This window comes from Pagrus pagrus, assembly GCF_965226575.1.
Source record: "Pagrus pagrus genome assembly, chromosome: 19".
Classification (NCBI taxonomy): Eukaryota; Metazoa; Chordata; class Actinopteri; order Spariformes; family Sparidae; genus Pagrus; species Pagrus pagrus.
In genome coordinates this window covers 6,240,146-6,247,192 of record NC_140203.1, presented here as the reverse complement: position 1 = coordinate 6,247,192, position 7,047 = coordinate 6,240,146, and positions in this window count along the sequence as shown.

Genomic DNA, 7,047 nt, shown 5'->3' with positions numbered 1-7,047 from the left:
TCTGTAGTGGAGCTTTGCACACCGTTTGTTCTTCAACAATAAACATCCTGAATCTTGAATCTAGTCTTTCAGTACAGACTCAGGAGTATGCTGCCCTGCAAACGACCAGGTGACAAATAAAACCTTTGAATTTTATTATTTTACAGCCTTGACTGAGACTTTATCAATGCAAAGAAATGAAATGACACCCCCACCCCAACATTTGATAGATGTGTTCTGTATATGATGATACATATATAGAATAAAAGCTAAAATAGTCATATTTTACACTGTGAGTAAATCATTTTACACTCCAAGAGAACAACATTTGCATTCCTTTCCTTTTTGCATACAATGAAACACATGCCCCAATTTGTATTTAACACACATTCATGAACAAAACAAAAAAGGACTTTTCTTAACATATTGTCTGAATCAAAGACAGAATGAATTCTTACCTGCTGCTACAATGAAGGCGAGGAGACAATAATGCACCGTCCTCCTGACCCGAGCAGTGTGTGTCTTACGGACAAAGTCTGATAATATGCAAAACTTTTTAGCACCGTTAGCGCAGGTCAATAGACTGTATGTGCCTGCTTCAAAGGAGCTATATTATAAAGTACTATTATAAAAGTCAGTGTACTGTTGAAAGTCTTCCTTTACTCAGATTGTTTCTGATCCAGGTGTTTCTATATAATCAGTGCCATTTCCTGCTGAGATGCTCACTGGAAGAGGCAGGCAGCAGTTCATTAAGGGCCTGGCTTATTGTCAGTGAGTCATTAAAATGAGTTAAAAACCAAACATGTGCTAGTCTTTCCTGTCTATGGCACACAAGCCCAAGCTCATTTGCAAGCTTTCAAAAGCAGGTCACAAAGATATAGGTTCATTTTTTAAAAAGTGTCCCAACTTTTCTCGGTATCCAGGCGGTACAAACACAAGAAGCTACAGAGCTCATTCAGAACAAGGTTACAGCTTCCTACGAGGTACACCGCTGTGAAAGTGTTGTTAGAGCCGCTCTTTGTTAGATAGAGCGGATCCATTATTTGCCAGCACGGTTTGAATATTCAAAGTGAAAGTGCAGTAAAGATAAGAGCACTGCTGTTGGGTTTATTCTGCCTTCCAGCGCTCATTCCCAGCACAATGAGGCCGTGGCTGCTGCTTCTGTCCCTGCTCGTCTCTGACCTGAGTCCCCTCGGAGACGGGGACGGGGTCATGGAAAACTACAGCTGGAGTTTGTACAGAAAACTGCTTCTCAATGGACAGATGAGTCCCCGAGGACCGGAGATACTTCAGACCCAAACCGAACACTGCTGTGTGTTTATCCGGAGGAACTGTGTGTACGTCGCTGTGCAGCACAAACAGAGGACCTCCCCCTCCTTTTTCTGGGCGTACACGGTCCATGTTGATCATGGATGCTGTTTGTCTCATCAGGAATTTACAGGAATAATTCACAGGAAACATACTCCAGCACCGGTATGATTATTTCAATCAGTATTGGTGTGAATCTCTAAAAATATACGGCCTTTTTTTCTCTGTTTCTCTCTGTTGATGTACTAAATGCAATGAATATCTTACATGAGCTGATTTCAATCAACACATTTATTATCACCTCGCTGCATTTTCTCTGTGCCACTGCTCTCGCATCACAGGTGGTATACCACATCCTCAAGATCACACTAACTAAAAGCACAAAGCAGATCATTACACAAACTCTAAAAGCCAGGTTTATTTTCTCCTATGAGTATCTGACATGCAGCATGTTTCTGCACCTGTTCTGAATATTCAAGAGCAGAAGGATCAGTCTTTAACTTAACCTAACTTTAACGCTTTTGAGTCAGAGAGGGAAACTTCACTGTAGACCTCCCATCTCTGTGCCCCGAGGCTAAAAAAAAACACCTTGGAGACCTGGAGAAGCCTCGAATACCACCAAGAAAAATATCTTATCAAACGAACATAACGTTTGTGAATCAATAACAGCAACATTCGTGGCAATATAAGTAACTTCCTTCTTGATTTCCTTCTCTCAACATGAAATACACCCAGATCTCAATGAATGCTGCGTGGTCGACGGCTGAGAGCTGAGTAGAGCTGCAGGTTTGACACTAGTTTGATAGTCAGCTGATCGATTTAAGTAATTTTTAAGAGAAAAAAAGTCAGAATTTCTGCTTTCTTTCCTACTCTATGTCAGTAAATTGAATATCTTCGGGTTGTGGACAAAACAAGACATCTGAGGACGTCATCTTGTACTTTGGGAAACACTGAATCGACATTTTTCACAATTCTCTCACATTTTGTAAACCAAAAAAACAAACAAAAAAAATGAATCAATTAACTTGAGAGAATGGTCAACAGAGGGGAACCACATGCCATTAAAGTTGGACATGATGCTCCCTGACCACAGCTCACTCCTTGCCATGCTAGCAGCTTTTTGAGCTAAATGCTAACGTCAATCAAGACCAACGACAAGTATAAAAATATATCGTTTCATTTTTAAAAAGATGAAATTATTTCCCCCAAACAGTTCTACTTTTAAGCAGACGTTACTAAATAAATAACCGTTCATATGTTTATGGTATTGAAGGAACATGTCGCCTTACCTAATGCTAACGCCATGCTGACAATAACAATGCTGACACAGTTTAAAGGATGAACGAACGCGTCGACTTGGCCGTTCTCAGAGCGACGTGTCAGCGTGACGAAAGATTTTGCCAGGAACGAAGATGTTTGTACTTAAAATGGTTGTTTTGTTGATCCGACTCATGCGTTTGTCCTTTTTCTTTCAATCTTTCCTGTCACTTCAGGTTATTGAACTCCTTCAAGATGAGGGAAAAAGTATTTCGGCATTTCGACTGAAGTCTGATACTCTCCCAGCGCTGCGTGTCATGAGTAAAATCAGACCGACTGAGGCTGGTGGGAAAACCAGTCGTATTGGCTTGAACATACTAAAAGATCTTCCTGACGCACGGTCCGCATGGTCGCTCCATCATCACACGGCCGCCTCGGGCCACAATATTCAGGCTTTCTCACTGGAGAAATCCAAGAGCTGGGCACCGGCCACTATTGTTCAGAAGCAGAAAATGCTGACAAAAAGATGCTGTGCTGCTGCAACGGTGATTATTTCCTGCTGCTTCGAAAGGGGTGAAACAAGGTCAGCGCTGAAAATCAAGAAAGTATCCAAACAACAGATGGCACAGGCACAAATAAGACGAAAACAGAGCACACAGACAGCGACGGACATAAGAGCTGGACGAAGGTCTTCAAAAGCTGCTCCTCTGCACTCAGTGAAACCCTCAGATATATCACAGTTACAGATTCAGAGACGTGCAGTCAGAATTATAAAGAAAAATGAACTCTTCAACTTGGATAAACAGCAAAAAAGTGTTCAGAGGCAGCGCTCTTTAAAAGCTGCGTATGATGATGATGGATTTTTTGTTAAGAGGCAACGCTCATTGGTACCCAGAGAGAAGACAGCATCCATAAATAGACTGAAGTATGAGATGAGGGCTGCTCGGGATGATAATAAAGAGGATTTCAGTGGGAAGATAATCACTAAACAAGCAGAGTTCAGACGCCCAGAGGGAGGAAGTGAAACGGGACAATCAGCTATTGAAAATGGAGAGCAGGGAAGATTAGCATACATCCGACGAGCAGACTTAACACATAAAGCCGGCGATAATGATGTCGATCGTGAACAAATGCTTACCGAGGTGCGAGGAGAAGTCTTAATCGTGTTATTCCTCTCAGACTCGGAGACACAAACAGACTCATCCGTGCGAAAAAACCTTATTCCGAACACTGACACTGGGTGGAAAACAGTAAATATACCCATGAAGGAGCTGGATGACCCCCTACCCATGACTAAAGTTTTAAAGGAAAACTTTATTTTTCAACCGGATAACTCAAAGTGTAAATGTTTGAAAGAAATCCAATTTTTATTGGAAATATATGCACTAGACAGAAGAGAGAGAATGAATTTAAAACCAGCAGAAAGTGCAGCTGAAGTAACGACAGCGCCGGCTAAAACCGCGGGAGAGGTCACCGAGGTCACGGCGACGAGCGGTACGCCTCCTGGAGATACGAGCATAAATCAAACCAAACAAGAGGAAGGTGTGCCATCAGAGGAATCAGTCATCCCTTCACCTCCCTCACTCAAAACGACAGAAACAGAGACTGTAACAGCAGAGCAGACGGCGGCGACGACAACAGCACACATGGAGATAAAAGAGACGGCGTCGAGTACGGAAGTCTTCAATCAACGCAGCACGCAGACGGCAGGCCGACAGAGTACAGAGGAGACCCCGACCACCAAAATGAGTCCAGAATCTGAGACTGAGCCCAGATATATAACGTACAGTAATAATAATAACACACAAGCTACCACTCAAACGTCATTCTTTGGCCTCAGGATGAGAGAAGACGTCCCGATAGATACGACCAAACTTCACAAAGGCGCAGAGAATGAAGAAACAAACGGGCCGGGGTATGAAAGGAACGAGGATCCAAAAGCGAACTCATTTACATTTCCTTCACAAACGATCCACAAGCAAGACACAGACAAACTTCTGAAAGTAAGTGAAACTGCAGAACTTCTTTAAATGAAAGGAATGGTTGAAAAATTTGGGAAACACACTTAATTGTCTTCAGGGAGCTACATGAGAACGCTGATACTATCTGTCTGTGAAGCATGAAGCTAAGCAGCACAGTTAAACCACAGTATGCATTTTCTGCCACTAGGGGTCTCTTAATCAAAGCAATGAAAAACAAAAGACAGAGTTTGATGATGCGGCGAAGTAGCTCGGGATCATGGGAATTGTTGTCTTCATTGTTAAACAACCATCATCTCTGATGAGGCATGAATCAGGTTGCCAGACGAGGTCAAGTTTTAAAGTTTTACGTAAAGTTTAGTGACGTTCGCCAACTTCCTTCCTCACTCTCTGATTTACATCTGAGACAGGCGACCAGATGTAACCCGCCATAACCTTGAAGAAAATTGGGATTTCTCTGGGTTTGAAAATTGTTGAAGACTATGGGGATAATATGAGTAAAAAACAAAGATATAGAAATATAGAAATGTTAGGTAGTATAGCTTTAAAGTTGTAAAAGTTAAATTATTTGATACATCTTGTTTGTTAAATACCTGCTCAGGGCAAAGAAATAGTGTGGCGAATAAAAACCAAGAATACAAAACTAAGAATAATAAACAAAGCTGAAACACAAGGAGGAAAACAGACGAACTGACAAAGAGAGAGGGAAAACTACAGACCTGAATACAGACAACTGATGAACAAGTGAAACACAGGTGTACACAGAGAAAAGGCGGGAAAAGGACAAAGACAGGAAGTGGAAAGTCAAAACAAGACACGTGAGGATGAAATCTACAATTAAAACGGGAAATGACAAACCAAAACCCCCGAACGATGACAGAAAATAATACGATCCAACTTTAAAAATGTGAATCTTAATGGAGAGAATTGCTCTCTGCATAATAATAATCCAATTAAATGAAAAAGCTTTCATTATAATCCCCATTTCCTAATTCGCAAAATGAATTTCAATCAAAATATTGTAGGAAATGAGTCACATCTAACTGTTCTTGTTTCTCAGCAGTGAATGTGCTAATGCAAAGCTCTCCTCCACAGACTGCTGATGACAACGTGCCACTCTGCAGTGGTTTAATTCATCGCACTGACGCTGGCTGGAAACACTGCGTGGAGAGATTTGCAGGAGCGGGATCAAAGATGTTTTCCTCACAGAAACACACGGATGGAGAGCAGGAACACACATCTATCGGAGAGCGCGCAGACTCTGATCCCGATGATGACGAATATGATCATTTCTATTATTTTGATGGAAAACTGAGAAGAGTTCAAAAGAATTTTTACCCTTATCACAAGGGACAAAGACGGCAAAGACGCACAGACGACAGTGAATTCAGAGCGAGGAGAAGAAGAGGAGACACTCGTGAAAATCTCCTCGGTTATATCCGACAGCTCGCTTTAAGGAATAAAGCCAGTCGCTTCAAATGATCAGGCACTCAGGATGATGTGCAGAGACACACTCAAAGATAGAGAAAATGAAAATACACAGAGTGACTCGAGGACATGAAATGCAGAAACTCACAACTGTGATGTCTATTTTTACGTGCTGGCGAGAAAGGTAACATCCTGATTGAAGATTTGAGTCTGCCATGCGAGGAGCTCTCAACTCTATCAGTTTAGCTTTGCTTCATACTTTGGGCATGGAGATTATGTCCATCGAATTAACTCAGAACACAACTTCTACCTCTGGATGTCTGTAGATGTGCTTTCTAGAGAATAATCACTCATGTGTGATGCATTGAACTGTCCGTATTAATTTTAACAGGCTGCAGTATGTGACGTGTGAGTGACATGAGCTGTCTCGGGAGCTACAAAAGGTTTAATACAACTTTTTTCTAAAGGTGCAATATGTAATAATTTTAGTTGCACTTACATTATAAGTCATTAATTAACAGTTTTGACATTTATGTTTTATGTTGAAGAGATTTTTGCTCAAGTTAGCATGCTAACCAGCTACCGCCCCGTCCCAAGTCCAAAGCTCCCGTGCTAGCAGTGTAAGCACCGACGCTGCCCTGGTCATCTGATTTCACAGTCAGGACCACTAGCTGCATGGCTAACTGAGCTAAATAGCTAATTAGTTAGCAGCAGTTATTGGTGACCCTGGTGACCCTGTGAATGTTTGTTGGTTGGTTTGTCAGCAGGATTACGCAAAAACTACTGAATGGATTTCCATGAAATAACTGGATTTAAATATAGATATGATTGAACTAGGGGACTGTTGGCTTTGGCGGAGGTATGTGCTCTACTCAGTGCCATTTTTAGTTTTTAATATGAATTCGACAGGTGGCCAGTTCTTAAGTATTGCACCTTTAATGTTTAACATCAGTAGAGCTCCCCTTAAATGTGAATTGAACATGTACTGTATATCTTTGTATTTATGTTTTGCATTTGTCTTCTATGACTGAACATACACACAGATTATTGTTGCTGTTATATGTTCAAATATAGAGATATTTCTGTCAATATAAAG